At 33.8% G+C, this 25,345-nt stretch overlaps 1 long non-coding RNA gene across 1 annotated transcript in view; it reads right to left on the bottom strand.

Moving 5' to 3' along the window:
• LOC125176838 (uncharacterized) overlaps positions 1-25,345 on the bottom strand; it is a 297,248-nt gene that overhangs the window by 119,352 nt on the left and 152,551 nt on the right. The window contains exon 3 of the long non-coding RNA XR_007156413.1: positions 12,300-12,380. This is a non-coding gene — a long non-coding RNA (uncharacterized LOC125176838). The remainder of the gene's footprint in view (positions 1-12,299; positions 12,381-25,345) is intronic.

The following is a 25,345-nucleotide window of genomic DNA, read 5'->3' as shown; positions in this document are numbered from 1 at the left end:
AGCTCAGTTGGTTAAGTGTCCAACTCTTCATTTTGGCCCAGATCATGATTTCCATGCATCATGGGATCAAGCCCTGAGTTAGGCACCACACTGACTGCGCAGAGCCTGCTTAGGATTCTCTCTCTTCCTCTCTCTCTACCTCTCCTCTCTCACTCCCTCTCAAAATAAAAGTATGCATTAATCTTTTACATTAAAAAAAAAGGGAGAGCTGGAAAGAAACATCCTATCTTCTTATAGAAGAAGTTATAGAAACTATTAGAAACCCTGAGAAGATACTCTGTTGGAGAACTAAAGGCAACAGAAAAACATAAGAGAATACAAAATGGGCCTACTGTTTATGTTCCAGAGGATTTAGGAGATACTCAAAAGTAAAGTGATATTGAAATGGGCATTGGTAAAAAGAAATTTTCAAGTTGAATGAATAGCCTTCTAACAAGAACAAAGGTATGGATGTATAAAAGTGAATGGCATTTTTGCAGTACAGCAAGACATCCAAAATGGATTAAGTATAGATTGAATGAAAAGGAAAAAAGTAAATCATGGTAGAAAATTTAGTTTAAAGAGAAATTATAGTGTTTTTTATTAGTTTCAAGTTTTTGTTTGTAAAACTCAGCTCTACAAAATATCCAGATGCTCAGGGTGCCTGAGTGGCTCAGTCTGTTAAGTGTCCAACTCTTGATCTCAGTTCAGGTCATGATCTCATGGTTCATGAATTTGAGCCCCACATCAGGGTCGGTGCTAACAGTGTGGAGCCTGCTTGGGATTCTCTGTATGCTTCTCTCTCTCTCTCTGCCCCCCGGCTCTCTCTCTCTCTCTCTCTCTCTCTCAAAAATAGACATTTTAAAAAGTATCCAGATGCCAGAAATGCATTAAAATGAATTAAAATTAAATGTTGGAATGCCATCAGGATTCTCTTTCTTCTTTTCTTTCTTTCTTTTGCATATTCCAAGTTTTCATCCTTGTTTTCAAATGTTTTTGATTAAGTCTTCAAGAGTCATAGGAGGGTTAACATGTAGATTTGGCGTTTCAAATTCAGAGTCTGATCCTATAGTGTGAAGTGAATTCCTCAGGATCATTTTGGTAGACAGAAGTGGGATTACTGGATCGAATGGTAATTCTATTTAAAAAATTTTGAGGAATCTCCATACTGTTTTCAATAGTGGCTCCATCAATTTAATTTCCCACGAACAGTGCACAAAGATTGCCCTTTCTCCACATCCTTGTCAACACTTCTCTCTCTCTTTGATAACAGTCATTTTAATAGGTGTGAAGTAATAGCTCATGTGGTTTTGATTTACATTTCCCCGATGACCAGTGATACTGAGCACCTTTTCAAAATCTGATGGCCATTTGGAAGATTTCTTTGGTGAAATATCTGTTCAGATCCTTTGCCCATTTTTTAATCGTTTTTTTTCTTTTATTTTTATTTATTTAATTTTTTTTACTGATTTGGATGAGATTCTATTTATTTTGGATATTAACTCCTTATCAGATATATGGCCTGCAAATATTTTCTCCCATGCTATAAGTTGCCTTTTCATCTTGTTGATTGTTTCCTTTGTTGTGCAGAAGCTTTTTAGTTTGATACAGTCTCATTTGTCTATTTTTGCTTTTCTTAACTATGCTTTTTGTGTTATAGCCAAGAAATCATTGCCAAATCTGGTATCTAGAAGCCACGTTTCTTCTAAGAGTTGTATTGTTTAAGGTTTTACTTTTTAGTCTTTTATCCATTTTGAATTCATTTTTAAAATATGTAGTATAATAAGGGTCCAGTTTCAATTTTTTTGATGTGAATATTCAGTTCATCCAACGCTATTTATTAGAAACTATATTTTCCCCATTGTGAATTCTTGACACTCTTGTAAGGCTTCAGCTGACCATGTATTTGTGACTATTTGGATTCTCTATCCAGTTCCATTGATTTATATGTCTGGTTTTATGCCAGCACCAGACTTTTGATTACTGGAGTGTTGTAATATATTTTTTTAAATCAGAATAATGCTTCCTCTCCAAAGCTACCTATGTCCTAATCCTTGCAACCAGTGATTATGTTACTTTACATGTCAAAAGTACTTTGCAGATATGATTAAAGGTTTTAAGATGGAAAAACTGTCCTGTATAATCTGGATGGACATAATATAATCACATATGTCCTTATTAAAGGTAGGCAGAGTGGACAGAGTTGGAAAAAAATTGATGATGACAGGAGAGACAAAGACAGAGTGAGGGAAAGAAAGGTTGACAGGAAGAGAAGATTTGGGGTTTTTACACTACTGGCTTTGAAGACAGGTAATGTAGGTGGCTTCTAGTAGCTGAAAAAGACAAGGACACAGATTCTCCTGTAGAGCCTCCAGAAGAAATGCAGCCCTTCTGGGGCACCTGGGTGCCTCAGGCAGTTGAGCAAGTGACTCTTTATTTAGGCTCAGGTCATGATCTCATGGTTTGTGAGCTTAAGCCCCACATGGGCTCTGCACTGATAGTGCAGAGCCTGCTTGGTATTCTCTCTCTCTCTCTCTCTCTCTCTCTGCCCCTCCCACATGCACTCTCTCTCAAAAATAAATAAAACAAAAGAAATGCAGCCCTGCCAACATGTTGATTTTAGGAATCTCACCTTAGAAATATATCTGTATTGTTCTGATCCATTAAGTTTGTGGTAATTTTTTATAGCAACAAGAATAAAGTAATATAAGTATTATTTTTGACAAACCTACCCCAAATGGTTCCTATATGGTCTCCATACCCTTCTAAGAATCAACAGAAGATTAAAACAAAAATTACATAGGAAAGAAAATCAGTTTCCAGAAACTGATCTTATTTACAATAGTAAGTGTACAAAACACTAGGTTTCCAATGTAACAAAAATCCATGTAGACAAATTCAGATTTAATAATTAAGGGAATTGTTGACTCTTGACTATTATAAGCAAAATTTGAAATTATTAAATCAAGAATTAAGTTTTTTTTTCATTAAGATAAAACTAGTAATCAAACAGGAATGAGATTGGAAGCTAAAAAAGACACAGGTTAGGGTGCTATCATCAGGATCCAAAAAGGCCTGGGGTTTACGTTAAAATAGAGACAAGTGTACCTATAAGCAAAGGGCATTTGAGTAAACATTTGAAACTGCATTCAAACCCCTTGACAATTAATTAGTTGAATGAGATATGATAAAGAAAATATAGAAATGACTTTTAGGTTTGTAGTTGCATGTGCTGTGTAGCTACCTAATAAGTTTCACAAGAAAGAATATACAGGAGATAAATCAGGACTTTTATATATTTTGTGTTTTATTGGGTAAAGGGATAATTTAATCAGATTCTGTACAGGACAAATTTAAAGTGCTTCATGATATAAACATCTTGGTGTCCAACTGAAAATTGGAACTACTGAGCCACAGGAGAAAATTCTGGAGCTAGAAATTTGGGATTTTGGCAAAAGACTCACTGCTTTTTAGTAAGCTTAAAATATGTTTTTTTTGGTTTTTTTAAATCTCTTATGCCTTTATAGTTTTGGATAAACAAATGGTAGAGAGGGATCTGGCAAGAAAAAAATGTTGGGGAAAAAGATTATTTTGGGCATAATTAGTTGGATATGTGTAGTCTATGTAAGCCCATTTCCAATATTTTAAAATATTTAAATAACTTAATAAAATGCACATTGGAAGCCAAAATTGTAGTGATGGATTCATACAGAAATACCAACATCTTTACTGCACACTAATTAATTCAAGAATTTAATTAGGAGGCCCTACAAGGTGTTGGCTAACAATTTACTCTTGACCCAGCCAAGGATGAACAGTAATACAACTTTGCACAAAATATTTGACATTTAGTATCACTGCACTTTAGCTGACAAAGAGTGCAGCTCAACTTCTTAAGACATCAGAGTTCAGAGTTAGTCCTATGTATCTATCTGTACATTAATTTAGTGTTTACTGGCATTGCACACATAGACATTGAGGATCAAAGAAAACTCCATATGTTTCTACATATTTTAATAGGACTTAGTAAGATAACTGAATACAAATAATTGCATATCAAAGCAAGCAGCTGCATTAATTCAAGATAATGTTTATGATTCACTCTGCATTATCAGTTTCTATGTTTGTCAACACAGCAAATTACAGGCCTGAGGACAATTTATGGTTATGTATTACTCTCCAAACTGTTATTAATGCAAAATTCCAGAGTGCACACACTAAAGATTTTGTTATTAGTGGAACAGAATGAAACAAAGATATTTATTGTTATTTATGTGATTATGACTTATGGGATACATTTATAAATTTATGTTGATGAATCTACTACAGACTCACGGTACTCCAGACTGTGCTATCTATCACCCAAGTATGAACTTCAATGAGAGGGGTCACATTATTTCTCATATTCCCAGGGTCTCATCCCTAATCTCATAGACAGCAAATGCTTAATAAGTGTTTATGTAATGTACAAATTAATTTTAATTGGTGATGGAAATATATAACGTTTTATTTACTTTTCCATTTTCTGAGAAAATGATCCAAATGTGTTTTACTTTCCCTTTCTAGGTAGCCAATCTCTCTTTATTCCCCTCCTTCTCAGAGACTGCTCCCTATTTTACTGGGTATTCCACTGGGTATATAACTGGGTTTATGATGTGAATACTGATCTTCAAATCCTCAATCTCTCTTTCAAAAGCACTTTTGTCTCAATTAAATGTTCCTCATATCTTTATAGGTTAAAGGTTAGTCTCACTCAATACCCACCTGATTTTTTCTTGCATTTTTCTCATCAATTATTTCTACCCTTTAATGGTCTAATCAGTACTATACCAATATTCTACCACTTTCTCCTTTACTTACGACTATCCACAGCATTGGCTTTTATCTATTTCCCACAAACCGAGCTCAGGGTCATTCCATGTGCAGATTACACAGATAGAAACTCTCCTCCTACAACTCTTTTCACAGCTAGCTCCCTTCCCAGCTTCAAGTTTCTAGGCGGTGTCACCATTCAAGAAAGTCATTTTTTAGGCACGCCTGGATGGCTCAGTGGGTTAAGCATTCAACTTCAGGTGGGTTAAGCATCTGACTTCAGCTCATGTCATGATGACTCAGAGTTCAAGCCCTGCACTGGGCTTCTCTGCTTCAGATTCTCAATCCCCCCCTCCCCCCCGCCCCCCTCCACCTTGCTCCTGTTTACATGTGTTCTCTTTCTCAAAAATAAATCTTTTTCAAAGGTATTTTTTAATTATCTACATAAAAGTAGGATTCTATTCATCCAAGTCTTTTGTTTTTTTTGTCATACTGTTGTTTTCATGTGCTTCATATCACATATTGATATCCAAAATGTTGTTAATATGTAATTTTACTACTTTACTTTCTGGAAATGCCTCCCAACTGTCATGTAAATTCCGTTAAAACAAATACATTATTCATATTATTTGCCACCATATTCACAGTTTCTTGAATAGAGTCTGACTCAAGTAATTCTTCCATAGCAAGTATTTCTAGAATCAACACACTTCAGGGAAACGTCATGACCTTTGAACTTACTACATATTCACACTTCTAGCTTGTGACCTTATTGAATAGAATTATATAGTATTATGATAAGAAAAATATTAAAGGCCATGTAGTTTAAAAGCTCACCTGTGTTTGGACCAGTGCCCTCTATTCCTCCTCATCAGTGGTAATGCAGATTCTGTGTGGTTTAAATCATGTGACTTGGAACTCACATCTCGTGGTAGTGTTCCTCTTACCTGTTTCCTAACCTCTTTAAATAGCAGCAACAAGCTACAGCTGAGTTCTTAATTAACTTACTCATAGATATCCGGTTTCAGACCTCTCTATAATAGTGGGGGGAAAAATCAACGCAATATTCCTCAATATATCTATTTTCCCATCCACTCTTCTGCCATGTATCATAACAACTACCTATTTTCACTCCAGGTTCTCTAATCACTGTGCTTTCTTGGTTTTCCTTTGATCATAACTCTCCTCATTAGCTTCATTCTTTTACTCAAATCTAGACATTTTCAAAAAGTCAGTCTTCTCTCTACTTGTTAGCTCTCCCTCCCTACCTTCTTTTACATGTAGCTGCACTTTCCCTGGCAAGCCCATCCACTGCTCCCACTGTCTGTGCAAATGCTTTCACAGCCAATATCTCTTTTGAGTTTTCCTTATGCAATTTTCTACACGTTTTTCTTATATTATTGATTTACGGGCATTTCAATTTGAACATCTCACTAACACTGTTTAAAATTCTTGGGGAAAATACAAATAAAAACATCAAATAAAATTCTTAGGGAAACAGTTCCAGGATTAGACCAAATAAATATTACAGCAAATAAACTGAAGGGAGATGAGCATAGAGTTAACTACTTTCATATTTGGAAAAAGCTAGTTAAGAGAATTGGCTCTAACAATAAGAGAAGGAATTCAAATGGTTATAATAGTTAATAATTATTAAGTACTTAGTATGTGCTTTGAACCTTGTCCAATAACTTTTTGAATCCTAAAATACAACTCATCAGAATATCTGGCAACACAATAACCCTGGGAGCTCATTCATTAGATACTGGAGTGGAGTAATATAGACAATCAAGTGGTTATACAGGTCACAGATTTTCCTTTCTATTTTCATCAACCTCATATGAAGGCTGCCCTTATATATTTGTAAATGTAGAAATTCATTCACCAAAATTCTAGGGTCAGGGATTGGAGGGAGAAGTTTCTTTTCATGAGACAAATAGAACTATAAAAGTACTATACTTCCCCTGAAGTTACATACCTTTAAAACAGTTTTATTTGCGAAAACAAGATTTTTTTTTTTTTGGAAAAAGATGATCTGACAACAGTAAAGAAAGAAGAGAGATCAAAGAAATATGTACTGTGAAACATAAGAGGGAAGGTAAGATGCTTAAAAAGGATTTTTATTTTTTTAAGTTTATTTATTTATTTTGAGAGACAGAGAGAGAGAGAGAGGGAGAGAGAGAGAGAGAGAGAGAGAGCGCAAGCATGAGCAGGTAGGGGCAGAGAGAGAAGGAGAGAGAATCCCAAGCAGGCTCAAATCCGTTGGTGCGGAGTCCAGTGCAGGGCTCTAGATCACAAACCGTGAGATCATGACCTGAGCAGAAACCAAGAGTTGTACGCCTAAACTATTAAGCCACCCAGGAGCCCCAAAACACATTTTTAAATATTTTTATTTTGATGGGGTGATTTCCCTTTTCTGTTAACTCAAAAAAATATTCAAGAGTTTTGGAATTATATAAGTGCTTAGATATGTTGGTAGGACAAGAAAGACCTCAAGGGGATCCATTATTATTCCACTTACAAAATGACTTCTCTTGAATCCACCTTATTCCCAAAGCCACCACCTTAGTGTGATCCCTCATTATCATTGCTTTTATCTCTTTCAATCAGTCTTCCTGCATGCAGTATCTTTTCTCCAATTTGTCCTGTATATATGACTTAATCTTTAAGTGCTACTAATAATACTTCTCTGGTTCAGCTATTGATTCATTACGTCGCTTCTTTTCTCATCTAATCATATACAATTCCTAATCCAGGTACTGAGGACAGTGTATAATACAACATTAGCTTCCCTGTATTATTTACTGCTATTCCCCAATGCATTACCATATGTAATGCATCAGTCAAATCAGGTGAGTTATTATTAAATATTTCTAATTCCTTCAGTACACAAGATACTCCCAATATTTCCTATTGTCTTTTTCTAATACATTCTTTAATTATATCTAAAATACTACCTTTCTGATTAATTCAAGTATATATGAATTTTCTAACTTTTGAAAACATAATAGGAAGTTTTCGTGATTTAGTAATAACTTTCAAAAGTTGATTGTGTTAAGTTTATTTATATATGTATTTCCTTTATAAGGTTGTAAGCTACCTGAGAGCAGTTATTAACTTATGTATAGTCGTTCAAAAATATTTATCCAGCACTCAATGGGTGCAAACAACTCTAAATAATGTTTCAGTAATCATTTCATACAAAAGGCTTCTCCCATCACAGACTACGGACCCATTCAAGTGTACAAGGAGAGCTTGTGTCAATGGCAACATCAGACACAATGTCTTAAGCACAGTGAATATTCAATGTTAATATATTTACATAAACATTCATAGGTGCATATGAATAGATTTTGATTTGAATATATATAGGGTAAAAATAGGCTGTAGGCTTTTTCATTTATATACTTTTAAGTTATTCCTTACCTCAAGGTTTATCTAGCTTTTTTTCCTCATTTTTATTCACTATTTCTATGTATACCATCTACATTATAGAATACTAGAAGTTATCCAATAAAGCAAAATGATATAATGAAATCAGTCCCTTCCATTCAGTACCCATAATTATTAAAATTGTTGCATTCAGACTATTTCAGATTTTTTTTTCTAATTTAGGCTTTAAACCTATCCCTTCTCATGCATAAATTTTATTCACGGCATTTCAAGAAAAGAATATTTTTGTCAAACTAGAGTATCTGACTTAGGTAAATGTATGAAGTTTAGCAAATGGATTATGCCTAGAAGTGTCCAGACAGCAAATACTTCCTCTAAAATGGAGATTTGCTGAATTTTGTACAATTCTTACATTTTCAATTGGTGCACTACTCTGCTGCCAAGTCTTCTGTAATGCAACCTCATGGGGAGTTAAAAGGTAGGAAAATGGCACTGAGGTGTGTACTAAAAGAAGCTGTTTCTCCTTTGGCAGTCACTCTATAAAGCGGATGCCAAGTACAGATGGTGAAGATGTTCCTGGCTTCCACCACTATCTTGACAGTCCAAATGCAGTCAGAGATCACTGGAGAATGGTATATGCCACACCTCCCAGCTGAGACAGCAAAACCTCCAGTCTCTTTCTAAATGCTTTCTTCAGAACATCAGGTTCTTGTTCATTTGATTTTTGTTAACTTGCTCACAGAATAAATTGAACAGGACTATGTGAGTAGGACAAAAAGAAGGGGGGAGAATAATCTCAGCACCCTTTGCAGCAATTGTATTATAAAAATCACCATGGCATTTTGGCACATTTATATAGCTGAAGGAATTATTTATTTTGAATGTACATTTTATTCATCTCTTTGTCCTGTCTTCAGTAAAATAGATTGAAAAACAAGCCTCTGAACAGTAAGTAGTGCTCTCATCATACTAAGGATGTTCAGCTCCTTAAACTGATGAATTATATAGAAATGAAAGGATTCTTAATTGAATGCCACATTAAAAAGGAAACAAAAATATTACCCCTAATTTCCTTATTGAGAGAATTTTTTAAGTAATATAGAAATGGTTATTTTTATTTAGTTTTCTAAATGTTGGACTAAATTTGATCTAAAACAATCTCACAAGGGAAGAGACCATGCAGATCAAGAAGTTCTGGATAACTCTGGATAAGTGGGGTTAAATTAATTATAGCTCCTAAACCATAATTATTTTTAATCAGATATGACAATAAAAATGAAAAACATTGGATAAATACTCTATATTATTGCCCATTTGAAAATTTTTTCTCAAAAATTACACTTGTGTCTGAATTCAACTTTATTGAATTGGTTCTTGACCAATAAAGACCTCTTGACATAGAGGTCTTAATGCCCCAAACATTTTGTTCAGGTTCACAATTTTTTTCACCTGATTAGGTAATAATAGACTTTCTTTGATGTTCTAACCAAGAAAATTTGAAGTCTTTTTGACCCAACAGTTTTCATTATTATATGTATTCAAGTTGAATGGTTAATACTTTTGACTCTATTGCCTCTTCACCCCTTTATACATACTTATAAATCTTTCTTGTATAAATATACTTATCTGATTATTAAAATCCCATCTGCAAAAGTTTCCCTATATAAGCCCTTCAGCAAATTGTGAATATAGAAAATAATCTTCACTGTCCATTAATTTGATAGCCTACTGATACTAACATTGAAAACATGTCTAAAAGTCTGCCACTATTGCATCATATGAATCTTGTGGAGAAAATGTGTTTGTCTTACTCTGATTTGAAAGTCCAAACTCCTTTTTTTAACTGAGAAATCTTCTGGGATATTTTTTTTTTATTAGCTGAAGGCTAAGTAACATTTTGATTTTTACTTTATGTGTTAAGTTCAATGTACTTTACGTAAATCCCACAGAGATAAGATCTGAGAATAGAGTGCTTTATGTGTTCTTAACCCTACACCCAGATCTCTTTCTTTTCAATAATTCACATGAACCCAAGAATAATTTCAAATTAATGGTAATGAATGCTGTTTATGGCAATTAGAGAAGGGCACTTATTGAAACAAGGTAATAACAATGTAATAAATCAATTACAGCAATATAACTCTTACTGACCCATCACAAGTTCTTCTTTCTAACTATTAAAGGACACATGACAAATAGATGAACAATAAAATCAGTTGCTGCTGGAATTTCTAACAGAGCTGTTTTCCTCTGAAGGGATGCTTCTTTAATTTGGATTTATGAACTGGAAGAGAAAATTAATCCCTGAAGTATTTAGACTGTGGAAATGTGGAGTTGACATGAAAAAATGGTTGAAGAATTGGGGAAAATCCTGGGTTATCAATTTTGTTCTATACAGCTTTTCTTATGGCATTGACAAAGAGTGATCACTGAAGAACAAAATCTAATTGTCTAAAATCTTAAAAGTACTTCGCTTACAATTACTTTTCACAAGAACTGAAATACTCCTGACACTTTTTGCCACCTGTATCACTCCATTCTGCTATCCCTTATTAATGTTCAGCACAAAGGGTAAATGATAAATCAAAGTGTGTGGAGAGTAAGATTATTCTTAAATAGTGCTAAGTAAAATGTGAAAATTTAATAATATTAATAATATATTTTTAATAATTTGAATTCTTTTTTCCCATTTTTATCATTAACTTGGCCAATCAACATAACCCAAAATCGATATTTCTGTTGAAAAGAAATTATAAACCTTAATATAAATTAGAATATGCAACAATGAAACATAATTATAGTATAAGACACTAGAAATTGTATTATATGATTGATGAAAAATACACGCACTCATATATATGGAGTATTAGGCATATTTTGAAAATAAATCAATTTACCAAATTATCTTCAAATTGTGATACCATTCATATAAAATGGTACTGAAAACTGTTTTCTTTTAGGTAATTCAGTAAAAACATAAAAATAAATATGTACACATATGTGTGTATATACATATATATGTATATATATAAATTGCATATATGAATATACATATGTAAATGTGCGTGGGGGGGTTCACACATATGTATCACTTACTGTCACATAAGTTGACTATTTCTTTCAATGAATGCCCAACTGTTTTCAAAAATGTTATATACTTAGTTGAGTATGATTATTTTCTTTTTGAACTTCTAATTCCAATTATTTTATTTGAACATTATTGCTGTTTAATTGTGTCTAGTGATTCAGGAGCTGAAATTAGCCCTACGTTATAATATTTTGTCAATAAAAAAGAACTGGGTCAAAATCACATTACTGTTTGAATGAAAGGAAAGAAGATAAAATGAATAAAAACAGAAGTGGAGAGCAGATGACACAGCAATGAGGAAAAGTTTTTGTTATAAGGTAAAAGTAAAGCAGCAAAAGTGTTTGCTATTCTAATGTATTTAATGAACCTATTCCATGCATATTTCACCGCAGTCCATGCAAAGTACTATGGTTTTGAAAAATTTTAATTTTAGATAGAGAATATTTATTCGACAACATTGTGAGGAATAAATGAATTAGAAGTAACAAATGCTGTTACCATTCAAGGGATGTAATTGGGATTAATATGGTGGAATTCTTTTTATTCATTTTTGTCTTTTCCTTTGGAAGACTTTTCAGCCATCTTTCCATTCATTTTTATAAATGTAATCCACCTTGTTCAATCTCACCATCCATCTTATGTCCCTAGGAACATGCACAATTCTGTACCTTGCTTATAATGCCTGGAAAACTATATTGCCCAATATATTAGTTTTCTATTGCTTCAATAAAAAAATAATTCCCCAGGGGTACCTGGGATTCATCTGACTCTTGATTTCAGTTCAGGTCATGATCTTGCAGTGAGCTTGAGCCCAACATCGAGCTCTGTGTTGACAGTGTGCAGACTGCTTGGGATTCTCTCTTTCCCTCTCTCTCTGCCCCTCCCCTGCTTGTGTTCTCTCTCAAAATAAATAAATAAGTTAATTAATTAATTAATATTATTATTTATATATATCTATATATTTAAGTTACTTTAAAAAATTGCCCCAAACATAGCACCATATAACAACACAAATTTATTATCTTACAGTTCTGGAGGTCAGAAGTCTCACGTGGATCTCAACAGGCTAATGTCAAGGGGTCAGCAGCACTGATATTTTCTGGAGGCTCTAGCAGAAAGAAATTCAAAGCTCATTCATGTGTTGACCGAATTCATTTCTATGTGGTTTCAGAGCTCAGGTCTCTGTTTCATTGCTGGCTATCTATTGGAGACCACCTTTGAGCCCTTCAAACTTCTGCATTCCTTTTATAAAATACTTATGTTTCAGAGGCACCCTTATCTTGCTGCCACTTCTCTGGCCAGTTTTCTATCATTATATCTCTCTTCAGGGCCAAGGAAAGATTCTCTACTTTTAAGAACTCATGTGATTATATTGATCCCTTCCTCCCAGATAATCCACAGTAATCTCTTCATCTTAAATCCATAACCTTGATCACATCTGCATTGTCTTTTGGCCAGGTAACATAACATTACCGCATATCCTTAGGGCATGAACTTCTTTTGGTGGCAGAGGGGAAGTGGGATTCACTACACTATTCTGCTTACCATACTGTCTTATGGATCTACTAATAATTTTACCATATTCTCTTTATTAGTCTGCCAAACAATGTTAGCAAATATTATTCTAGGTATTTGCCTTTCCAAGCCAAACCCTAAACATTTTCAATCTCCTTTACCTCATCTAATGTGGCAAAAGTGATCAGAGAACTTGGCATTTGGTTTAAGATTTAGATTCATAGAAACTAGCCAGATGAAAATAAGCTGTCTTCACCTAGTCACATATATGACTGAGTTAATGCACAATCCTTTCTATCTTATATTAGTTAATTATTTTACGTGGTATATTTAAGAACAGAGAATATTATTTTAAGATTATTTTAAGAATATTCTTTATTGTGAATATCAGAAATCTCCCACAAGTATAGAAAACCAGGATGCAAAGAATATATAATTAATGATGTTTACCAGCTAAGGAAGTTGTAGAATGATTAAGATCACTAGTATATAGTGTTAGTCTGGCTTCAGAGAACAGTTCTATTCCTAAACTGTATAACTTAGGGCAAGTTACTGAATTCCTCTAAGCCTTAGTTTCTACATCTATGTGGACAATCATAACATCTAATTCATAGGGTTGTCATGAGAACTGAGTCAGTACATTTGAAATACAAGGTAAATAAAAATTCAAAACATGTTAATTTTGAAAAAGAATGGCACTATACATGAAGCCAATTTTTACATCTGTCTTTTTGAAATTTCTGAACAAATGAATAATTTTTCTTAAAATTCATATACATTTTAATTTAAAACTATGATATTAAAAGTAATGCATTTTATTACTAGCTCTTTGAAGTTATGATACTAATTATAAAAGGGAATTTCCATATATCTATTGAAAACTTTCTGTTAAAATCCCATGGGTTTCTAATTATCAACTTTGTAGATATTAATTTTTAGAACAACTATTAAGTTTAATTTCTAAAGCAAAGTAAATTTCACATATTTATTCATTATATATCAGATCCAGGAACTTCTACTTGTTTTTAACATTCTTTTGTTACAAAAATTATTTCCACTGTACTTCTGTCTTCAGGAACCTTCTTTAAGAGTAATTTATTTACCTAAAAAGGCATGTATAAAGTAATGGCATTGGCTTCCTGGAAAAATAATATGGATAGCTTTTAACATAGTGGGATAGATTCAGGTGTTTTTGAAAAGACACCAATATATTTTGTAAATTAACTCATGGGTCTACTTATCCAAAATAATATAAATGTTATTTCTATAAATTAATCATGTTGCTTTCATTAACATATTTAAAATATCAACAAATAAATCATTAGAGCCCTGGAAGTTTTTTTTTAATATAGTGATATAAACTAAAACATTATTTAATAACTTGGAGAGCATAATCTTGAATTATAATTACTTTAAAAATATTTTGTTGAAGTACAAGAAACATAATGAAGAATGTACCAATCTTATGTGATGATCTCAGTGAACTATCAAAAATATTAATACAACTATATAACCAACATAAAAATTAAGAAAAAATAATACCAACACTACAACAGCCTAACTACGTTCTTCTCTAAAGTAATTAGTGTTTAATTACACTTCCATGGGTTCATTTTCATCCTTCTGAAATTTATGTGAAGAAAATAATCTAATGTATCCTTTTTTGGTTTCTGGCATGTGTGAGTCAACCCTATATTATTGCATGTAACAATATTCCACTTATTTTCAACATTATTTGAGATTATACTTTATAAATATAATGCAATATGTTTGTTCAAATTACTTTTGAGGAAAATTTTACCAGTTTCTAGTCATCTGGGACCATAATTTGATTAAAGTATATTGACATTTGACTTGTAATGAATATATATGCAAATTATTTGGTGTATACACTCAATTGGAAGCTTTTTATGATCAGTTATGCAGACTAACAGTAGTTATATAAATTTTTACTCCTGTTAGCAGAGTTTGAGCATTCTAATTAATTTATATCCTTGCAATCTGTTTTTTTTAAAATAGCCATTCTAGTTTTTGTATAGTGGATTTTCAGTGTTATTATAAATTCACTTCCTTCATAAGTGATACACTGAGCACCTTTCATATGTATAAATTATATTGTATTTTCCTTTTGATGATTTCTTTGTTCCAGTCAATCTTTTCCCCACTGTATCCTTACGATCTCTATCTTTTTGCTATGCATTTGTAGGTATTACTTATATTTCCTGGATATAATCTCCTTGTCAATTGTAATAATTGCAAATTTGTCTCACCCTCTAGAGTCTGCACTTTCATTTCCTTAAGGTTTGCAGTGGACAGATTCTCAGGCAACCCCCAATGACTACTCCACTTCTTGGTGTCCATGGCTTTGGATGACCCTTCCCATTGTATGCAGAGGCTGTAACTTGTTTTTAACCAATATAATATAGCAAAGCAGAAAGGATATTATTCCTGTGGTAAGGATGCATGGCAATGGAGTTAAGATGTTACTCCAGTGAATATGTTAAGTTATAAAAGACACTGGAAGCAGTGTGGAATACGTCATTTCTGCTGGCTTGATGAAGTGAGCTGCCATGTTGAGGAAGCCCATGAGCAATAAACCAGATGCCCTTAGGACTTTAGGAAAACCTTCAGGAAACATCCAGCAAAGAGCTAGAGCCCAGCCATGCAGTTGAAATCCCTAAGAATGAGATTTTGACAATGACCTGAATAAGTTTAGAAGTTTCAAATGTCTAGATGGGTTAACAGCCCAAATGCACTCAATATGTGTGTATGTGCATGTGTGTGTATTCATATGAATGAAAATTGTGTACAAATTATGTGTATGAGTATAGAAATTGACAAAATGATATTAAAATTAATATGGACATGAAAAGCAGAGAAATAATGAAAACAAAATTAAAGACGTTTGCTGTATATTAATTTAAAATTAATATAAAAATATTATATTAGTATTATAAGATATATATTTAAACCAATGGAATAGATTCAGGATTCTAAAGAGATCCTTATTTAAATGTGCCTTCATACATTGAAAAAGCAGAGCAGAGCAATGCAGAGCAGTGCAAAATGCACAGCCTTTTTAAACCCTGGTACTGGATCAACTAAATAGTTCTATGAAAAACAATAAACTATGAACTCTACCATCTACCATACATCAAACCAATCCTAAATAGATAATTTGCAGAAGCTAAAATAATACATCTTCTAGAAAAGAGAATAGAAACAAATCTCCAGGATCTTGCAATAGCCAATAATTTCTTAAACAGGACATAGAACATGAACAGTAAGGAAAACGTAAATATACTGACCTGAGTTGAAAATGAGAGCTACTGTTCATTGAAATATACACTATATTCATTTTATATTGTTATGTAATGAATTACCACAGATCTAGTAGCTTACCAAATGCATATTTAGTCTCTCTGGGTCAGAAGGCATGGTCTAAATGCTAACCTCTCTGCTCAGGTCTTGGGTTAAAAGTCTCGTCCTGTCTCAGAAATATGTTAACATTCTAAGCAATAAAGAAGAAAGGAAGGTATTTCTTCTTTAGCATTCTCAGTTTCTCTTCACAGGCATTGATTCTTCTTTTATGTCTCTTATGTCTAGATCTCTCTGCTTTAATGTATCTTAAAAGTGCTCTAAGGCTCACCAAAAGAGAAAAAAAAGGAAGTTTCATCAAGGGTACTGTCACTGATTGATGTCAGTGATCCAATTTAAAGAGTGTTGCAAGGTAGACATGTTCAATAATTTTTTGCTGATCATTCAAATATTTTTATATCTGGTGACACAAGTTTTTTGTTTGAAATCAGAATGATGTGAGAATTACGTTGGTTCTCATCCATGTATGATCTCTATGAAACTGGACAGAATCTAACATTCTTTCCATTAGCTGTAAGATCTGTGCCTCCTCTGTTTGAATCTGAGTGGGTCCTAAGAATGCATTGACCAATAGAACATGGAAGATGTTACAATATTACCAATCTCTAGACTCATGATTTAAGAGAATGGCAACCTAATACCTCTTATTAGGTGTTGAAACCCAGCTTCCATTCTCTGAGAAAGTTTATGCATTCCAGTGGAGAGGTCCTTGAGTTTCTAAGCTGAACTCTGAGCTGACAACTAATACAAAGTTGCCAGTTTTGTGAGTGAGCCAGATTCAGGAAATCCTCTCGCCTCAGTCAGCCTCCCCATCTGATGCCACATAGAACAGAGATAAAGTGTCAAGTGAAGTCCTTCTTGAATTTCTGACTCATAAAGTGTTAAGCAAAATTACATTGTTGCTTTTAAACCACAAACTTCTAATGTAGTTTTTAATACACCAATGAATAACCTAAACAATCAATGATCCAGAATTTTCTAGTGTTTTTTTTTTTTTGGTTTGTTTTGAGAGAGAGAGAGAGAGAGAGAATGTGAGCCAGCATGAGTGGAGAGAGGTAGAGGGAGAGAGAGAGAGTATTCCAAGCAGGGGCTCAATCCCCCAACCATGAGATCGACCTGAGCCAAAATCAAGAGCTAGTCACTAAACTAACTGAGCCACCCAGGAACCCCACGATCCAGAATTTTCTAAATAAGGTGGAGTACACTCATTCTTCCAAAAAAGGGACTATTAAAAAAAGGAAAAAGAATTCAGATTAGAAAAATATCTATTCTGGGCTGAAGACATTCACTTCTCTCACAAATATCTGAAAATATTTTTATACCTGAAAATATTTTATAATACAAGTTATGAAATATTAGTGAAATTTATTGATAAAATAAGCAATAATGATTATAAATACAAATTGGGAGTAATAATTTTAGAATATTTAAGCTTATATTACAAAAAATAAAAATAATTTAAGTCATTCCCATAAATCTATAAAAATGTGAAGACAAAATGAACAAATAATAAACTGAAGAAATGCACCATTACTATTTGCATTGGCAAGATAAATTTTAATAGGATGGCAGAACAATAAATATTATCACTGGGGAAATGTGAAGGGTTAATTTCAGCAAATCTTCATATTTTCTTACTGGAAACCTTTTAGAAAACAAGTTTTTATTATCAACAAAACAAATGTACTACTTAAATGGGAAATATGTGTAATATCAGCTATTAGTTACATTGGTCCTTTAATTTTCTTTATTTTTAAAAAAAAATTTTAGGGGCGCCTGGGTGGCGCAGTCGGTTAAGCGTCCGACTTCAGCCAGGTCACGATCTCGCGGTCCGTGAGTTCGAGCCCCGCGTCAGGCTCTGGGCTGATGGCTCAGAGCCTGGAGCCTGTTTCCGATTCTGTGTCTCCCTCTCTCTCTGCCCCTCCCCCGTTCATGCTCTGTCTCTCTCTGTCCCAAAAAATAAATAAACGTTGAAAAAAAAAATTAAAAAAAAATTTTAATGCTTTATTTATTTTTGACAGAGAGAGAGAGAGAGAGACAGAGCATGAGCGGGGGAGGGGCAGAGAGAGAGGGAGACACAGAATCTGAAACAGGGTCCAGACTCTGAGCTGTCAGGACAGAGCCCAACACAGGGCTTGAACTCACAGACGGCGAGATCATGACCTGAGCCAAAGTCGGATGCTCAACTGAGTGATCCACCCAGGCGCCCCATACATTGGTCCTTTAATTTTAAAAATAACAACAGTTATTACAGGATGTCCATCCTTTTCCCTTGTTCTGAAGAGCGTATTTAATTTTTTTGGCATCTCTATTCTTAACGACAATTTTCTTCCCTGGAAAAACCTAGGTAGTCTACTCTTCTCAAACATGGTTTTATAGTAACTCTATGCTGCCAACATATTTTTATTCTTGTATATAATACTTATGCTAAGTGTCATATATCTTCTCATTTTATATCTTAATTATATGACCAGGTACAATGAATACAGAAAATCCTGTTAATAATGCTAGAGTGTATCTCTTGTCCCATCTCCATGCTGTGTCTCCAGGAAAACCTAATGTTCATTTGTGTATACTTACAGATTTTTGTTTGTTTTGTTGGTTTTACAAGTTGGTATCTTTGGGGCACCTGTGTGGCTCAGTTGGTTAAGGGTCGACTTCACCTCAGGTCATGATCTGACTGCTCCTGGGTTTGAGCCCTGCACTGAGCGCTGTGCTGACAGCTCAGAGCCAGGAGCCTTCTTCAGATTCTGTGTCTCTGTCTCTCTCTGCCCCTCCCACGCCCATGCATCCCCCCGACCTTTCTCAAATATAAGTAAACATTAAAAAAAATTATGGAAGTTGGTATCTTTGCCAAATCCACAAAGTACATAGGACAAATAACTAACTTTATAAAACAACTCTCAAAATCTCCTTTAATTACTTTGAAGACAGTACTTATTCCTTGCAATGATAATAGTCTTGTCAAAATATATTTGGACTGTCATTTCAGAAGACTCTTTTTGCATAAATCAAAGACTTTAAAGAGTATTTTTGCAGTGGAGAGGCCAAACTAGACACTAATGGTCAAACATGTACAATGTCTGTAATAGCAACAAAGAGGGTTTTACTGATAATTTTGAAGACAATTTCAAAGGATGCAATTTCACTTATAAATCTAGAAAAAAAGGCTTACTTTGTATGGAATATAATTTATTAAAAAATAAAGACAGAAGATATATAAAGTATAAATAAAAGTGAATGATATTAAATGATAATTTTAAGTGTATGCAATGATGGCAAAATTATCTTTGTTCAAACTGATGCTTGATGAAAATTAGCCCAAATAAAAAACTTACATTCTCCAAAAGATTCAAAGTGAATTACTTCCATGTTTCTCATTAGTATTTTTTCCATTAAAAGGTTTTATTTTTTCACTTGAATTCAGATGAACACAAAGCATATAGAAACTTGATGTTCTGGAGGATTATCAAACCCCAAATGTGATCTAAAACTGCATTACAAATAGAAGCTTTAACTGAAGTGTCAGACTCCTATCTCTGATTTGGAAATCCCTTTGGCTCATCGTGAAGGTAGTTGCTGTCATAAGAAACTAGATGTTTGAAAAATGCATTGCAATTCTGCTGGAAGGTATTCTTTTTTAAAAACTCCTATATCCATAGTTCACAAGAAATGTCTCAAGCCTTATGAATATTTTAAAAGTAAGCATATTCTTTGCTTAAATCTGTTTATCTTGGGATATGTTAAAATTTCTAAAGATCAAATCTGGAGATATTTGCATATAATTGAACCTATTTTTGGTCAGGTTTTAAGTAAAAATAACAGTGATATTAAGTAGATGGCCTTAAATTACTTTTAGATATACACATCCCATACTTCTTGCAAAAAAAATTAGCTATTATAAAATTCAATATAGCATTTATGGCTTTCATATCACTTTCTTTTTTTATTTTTATTTTTAAAGACTTTTTAAAATGTTTGTTATTTTTGAGGGAGAGAGAGAGAGAGAGACAGAGTGTGAATGGGGGAGGGGCAGAGAGAGAGGGAGACACAGAATCTCAAGCAGGCTCCAGGTTCTGAGCTGCTAGCACAAGGCCTGATGTGGGGCACAAACTCACAAGCTGTGAGAACATGACCTGAGCTGAAGTCGGACGCTTAACCAACTGAGCCACCCAGGTGCCCCTCATATCATTTTCAACATTAAATCAGAAATATATTCTAATGAACAAAATATGTTATCATTTAAACACAAGGAACCAGTTATTATAGTAACTAGAGAGATACATGGGACGCAATGATTAAACTAAATTATTTGCCCATTATTGCTTGACACCACACTGAATATATTAGTGCCCAATAAATTCTTGTCCCATGAATCAGTCCGCCAAATTAAATTAACTTTCAATCACGATTCAAGTATTTAAGAATGGAATAGTTATCCTAAGTGAACATATAACCAATGCAAATTATTATGGATTTAAGAAGAAAGCATTAAGCTCTATAGATAAATGATAACATTTTACATTGAATATGGTTATGTAATACATTTAAAAAAATTATTTTAGAGAGAGAGAGCTGAGGAGAGGGGCACAGGGAGAGAGAGGAAGAAACTTAGGCAGGCTCCATGCTCAGTGAAGAGCCTGATGCAGGGCTCAATCCCATGACCCTGGGATCAAGATCTAAGCCGAAACCAAGAGTCAGACACTCAACCAACTGAGCCACCCAGGTGCCCCAAAGTAATATATTTTCAAATCACTTTTTCTAATCTCTAAATTAATATAAACTTCAATAACCCACTCATTAATTTATTCATTAGGTCAATCAGTAAAATATTGTCAATTTTTAATTACATATATATTGAACTTATAAGGTGCCAGACATATTGGTAAGTACTTCTGTCCTAGAGTTAAATAAATTCATTCTTCTGTATATGATGAACTAATAGGCTAGTGTAATTATTCCCTTTTTTTAAATTTTGGACATAGTTGTGAATCAGAAGCTGCTAGTTATGTAGAACATGGAAAATGAGCAAAACTGCATGGAACAAAGACTGTGGCTGTAAATAAATAAATCACAGGAATGTATAGTACAGCATAGGGAATATAGTCCAAAATATTATAATAGGTTTGTATGGTGATGGATGGTAACTGTCTTATCATGCTGATCATTTTGTAACATATATAAATGTCAAGTCACTATGTTGTATACCAAAAATTAATATTGTATGTCAACTATACTTCAATAAAAAAACTTCATTACCAACAACAAATTATAAAATCACAAAAAAAATGACACTGAGTTATTCTTTGATCAAAAAATATGCGGGGCGCCTGGGTGGTTCAATCGGTTAAGCACTCGACTTCGGCTCAGGTCATGACTGCATGGTCTGTGGGTTCCAGCCCCGTGTCGGGCTCTGTGCTGACGGCTCAGAGCCTGGAGCCTGCTTCGGATTCTGGGTCTCCCTCTCTCTCTGTCCCTCTCCTGCTTGTGCTCTGTCTTTGTCTCTCAATAATAAACATTAAAACAAATTAAAAAAAAAAAAAGAATATGAATTTTCCAGCCTCCTTAATTCCTTAATTCCCCGTGAAATCAAGAATTATATACGAGAAATATGAGAGAGCATGAACAAAGACATGGAGAGATTTAAAGCATCATCCACTCATTGTTCTGAAGTGTCCTGATGTGGCAAATGAGATAGGAACATTCTCGAAGACATGTGAGGAGCTAACTGCTTATTTTAAGAGAGCATTACAAATCAGATTATGGAGGTCTTTCACGTGATACGCCATTTAATATAAGCCCCACAAATCTATGTGTTGAGGTAGGTAGACATAAGACTCTTTAATTCTTTGAAGTAGAACAAATTCATGCACATTGGTGTCCTGATAATTTCTCAGATAGGTTTTAATTATAGTATATCTGGAAACATCACTGTGCTTTCTGCAATTCAGTGCTTCCTTCAAGGAGACGGGCCTGCAAATCTTCAGCCTAAGCACAATACACCTTGCTTACCTGGCTAAGGAACTAATTGTTTAAAATAATTTTAATGTAAGAAGGAAAACCGTAAAAAAGACTACACCATGATAGTGCTATGAATGAGCAAACTACATTTTAAAAGACAAATCTTGGGGCACCTGGGAGGCTCAGTGGGTTAAGTGTCCGTCTCTTGATTTCAGCTCAGGTCATGATCTCATGGTTTGTGAGGTCGAGCCTTTGGTTCAGCCTGTGTTGGGCTTCATGCTGAAGGCTCTGTGAGGACAGCATCATGTCTGCTTGGGATTCTGTCTCTCTGCCCCTCCCCCACTCACACTTGCGCTCTCTCTCCCTCTCTCTCTCTCTCTCAAAATAAATAAACATTAATTTTTTTAATTCTTTACAAAATAAAGAAGCCAGGTATAAATGATTAATAATATATGATTTTCTTTATATAGAATATAAAAATAGCCAAGACTATTCCATGATGTTACAAGTAAGTATTCATATCCTGGAGGGAGTATTTAGAGACTGAGAAGGAGCAATGGAGGTCACAGTGGCACTAGCAATCTTCTGTTTATTGATCTGCATGCTGGCTACACTGGGGCATTCAGTTTGTGTAAATTTAGTGAGCTAAACATTAATTGATTATATGTGTAATTTCCTATATATTTGTTAGATGCAAGAACAAAGGTTAAAAATTATAAAACGGAGAAATGTCATGTTCAACAACACAAAAAGCTTTGAGCCCAGATCTCTGAGTTCACGTTCTTTCCTCAATTCTGTGACTAATAGTTAAAAAACTATGAAGGTTATCTAACATTTATTTATTTATTTTGAAATAGAGAGACAGCAGAGGAGGGGCAGAGAGAGAAAGAGAGAGACAATCCCAAGCAGGCTCTGGCCTGTCAGCACAGAGCTTGATGCAGGGCTCGAACCCAGGAACTGTGAGATCATGACCTGAGCCGAGATCAAGAGCCAGACACTTAACTGGCTGAGCCACCCAGACACCCCACAAAACTTTGAAGCTATCTAAAAACAGGAACAAAGAAAAAAAAAAGACTGCACACTGAAGCAGAGGATGGCACCTACTGCAGATAAATCCACATCTGCACTTTGTGTGCTGACATTTGACAGAATCTTGTTTAAATAAGGAAAGTTGTCACATACTCTACAGTGCTATGTATCTGAGATAAGTACTAAATGTAAACTTGAATTAGATTTCAGTCAAAGAGCTTTATGTCATAACATACCCTTCTATACAAGACTAAAGGTATATAAAAGTGAAAAATTACAATAGTTTCTGGAAGATGACACTCACATAATAAAAATGCTTTTTTACTTTACTCAGTCTATTAAAAAAGCTACTTCACAATGTCAAAAGAATTATTTTTGGTGTAAAATAGTAGTATGATAATACCTTAGGTCCCAGCCATATTTACTTACAGAAGAGTATATATTATCAGATAATAAAAAGCTAATTTTGTCATCTTTACAACTGATAATAATCTTTGCTTTTGAATTGATTATATAGATATTTAAATAAAATAGAAAAATGGCAAGGAAAGGCATGTGGCCACCCGGACACATGCTGCAGAGGCTAGACAGAGCATGCAATCTTGGTGTGTTCAGGTGATAACCCCTATTTTCAACCTGCTAAACGAGTCACTGAAAAGTATTTTCCAACCACATGCTGCTGCAAACTACCTGAAGAAATTAGTTTACAGATGGAATGGAATAGCTACAGAAACAGGCAGGAATGGTCTGTAAACATGAACTCTTTCCTACACCTCCTCCTTTCTAAATGCGAGGGAGAGAGAAGATACATGGTTGGCTTAATTGTAGTGAACCACAAGAATTATTGCTGACACTTCTACCTCCCCCCCAATCCAAACACCCAAAACCTCACCTTAAATGGCACCTAGTATTGTAACAGATTTTTCTTGTCTTTTATTAAAAATGTTTTATGTCTTTCTTGTTAAACCTACATGTCTCTTAGTCATAGATATCTGATTTCTGCTAGCCTATTTAACATTAGTGTCTACTTTCATTTTTGCTACTATTATTTTTTTCCTTCAAATATATATAAAATGGGGGGGGGGGAGGTAGGGGGAATTAATCAAGTAACTTTAAGTAAATAAATATCGTGTGCTCTCCTGCCAGTATCTGTATCACCTATATTGTCAGATTAGATTTTTACATGGACTTGTCCAATGGTTTGCATTTAGTAAGAGGTCTGATTGAGAATTATTTGAGAAGGAATTATGAATTCTAAACCTATAGTGTCTTAGAGAATGTTAATCTTGAAATAAATCAGTAAGAGTGGGGCTAGTAAAATGATTTCCATTTTTTTTTCACTTCAACTTTGAAATAACCCCTGTTCTACTAATGGGATTGCCAAACCCTGTATTTGTTTTGTTAAGGATGAGCATTCTTTCAAATATAAATCCATGTAAGTCAAGGAACAACTGTAAAAGAATGTCTTTGTACTTTTATATGACTTTGTATATATGCAACTAAAATGAAATACATGGGTTCCTTCAAACTGGATTCATGTTTTAGCCTGAATTTGGTTTTGGCAACTATTAGAGAATAAGGCTTCACTTTGAACTGGTCCTTTAACGTATAGAGTTGGAAAACGAAAAATATCTTAAAAAAGTAATCGAAGTTTTAAAATTTATGAACCTCAAGCAATACAGTAGTTGAAACTCAAGTATATATATTTCTATTCCTATACCAATATATTATATATATGAATACTGAAGCTTTATTACAGTTTTGTAACACACATATATATCCCCAAATCCTCAGTCTTACATTATAGTCTTTACTATACTCACTCCTTATATCTCAATATATGTTAGAGGATGCTTGCCAATTTCCGTAACAATTTTTGGTTGTTGGCTTCCAAATGAATCTATTAAATAATTTGATAGCAACTGATATCTTTACAATTTCTAAAATGGTTAAATATGTATTAAATGTATTAAAACTGTAAATATGCTATACAAAATACATTAATTATATCTCCTTTAACATACCTAGTGGAATTTTACATTTTCCATATAACTTTTACACATCATCATTTAGACTTACACAGATATTTCATATTTTTGGTGTTATTCTAAATTGTAAAAACCTAAAATATTATTATGCTTCTAGAATATCAAAAGGCAACTAAATTTTGTATAATAATATATCTAGTGA

This window comes from Prionailurus viverrinus, chromosome A1, assembly GCF_022837055.1.
Source record: "Prionailurus viverrinus isolate Anna chromosome A1, UM_Priviv_1.0, whole genome shotgun sequence".
Lineage (NCBI taxonomy): Eukaryota > Metazoa > Chordata > Mammalia > Carnivora > Felidae > Prionailurus > Prionailurus viverrinus.
Note: the sequence above shows the minus strand (reverse complement) of the source record. Positions and strands in the feature narration are given on the sequence as shown.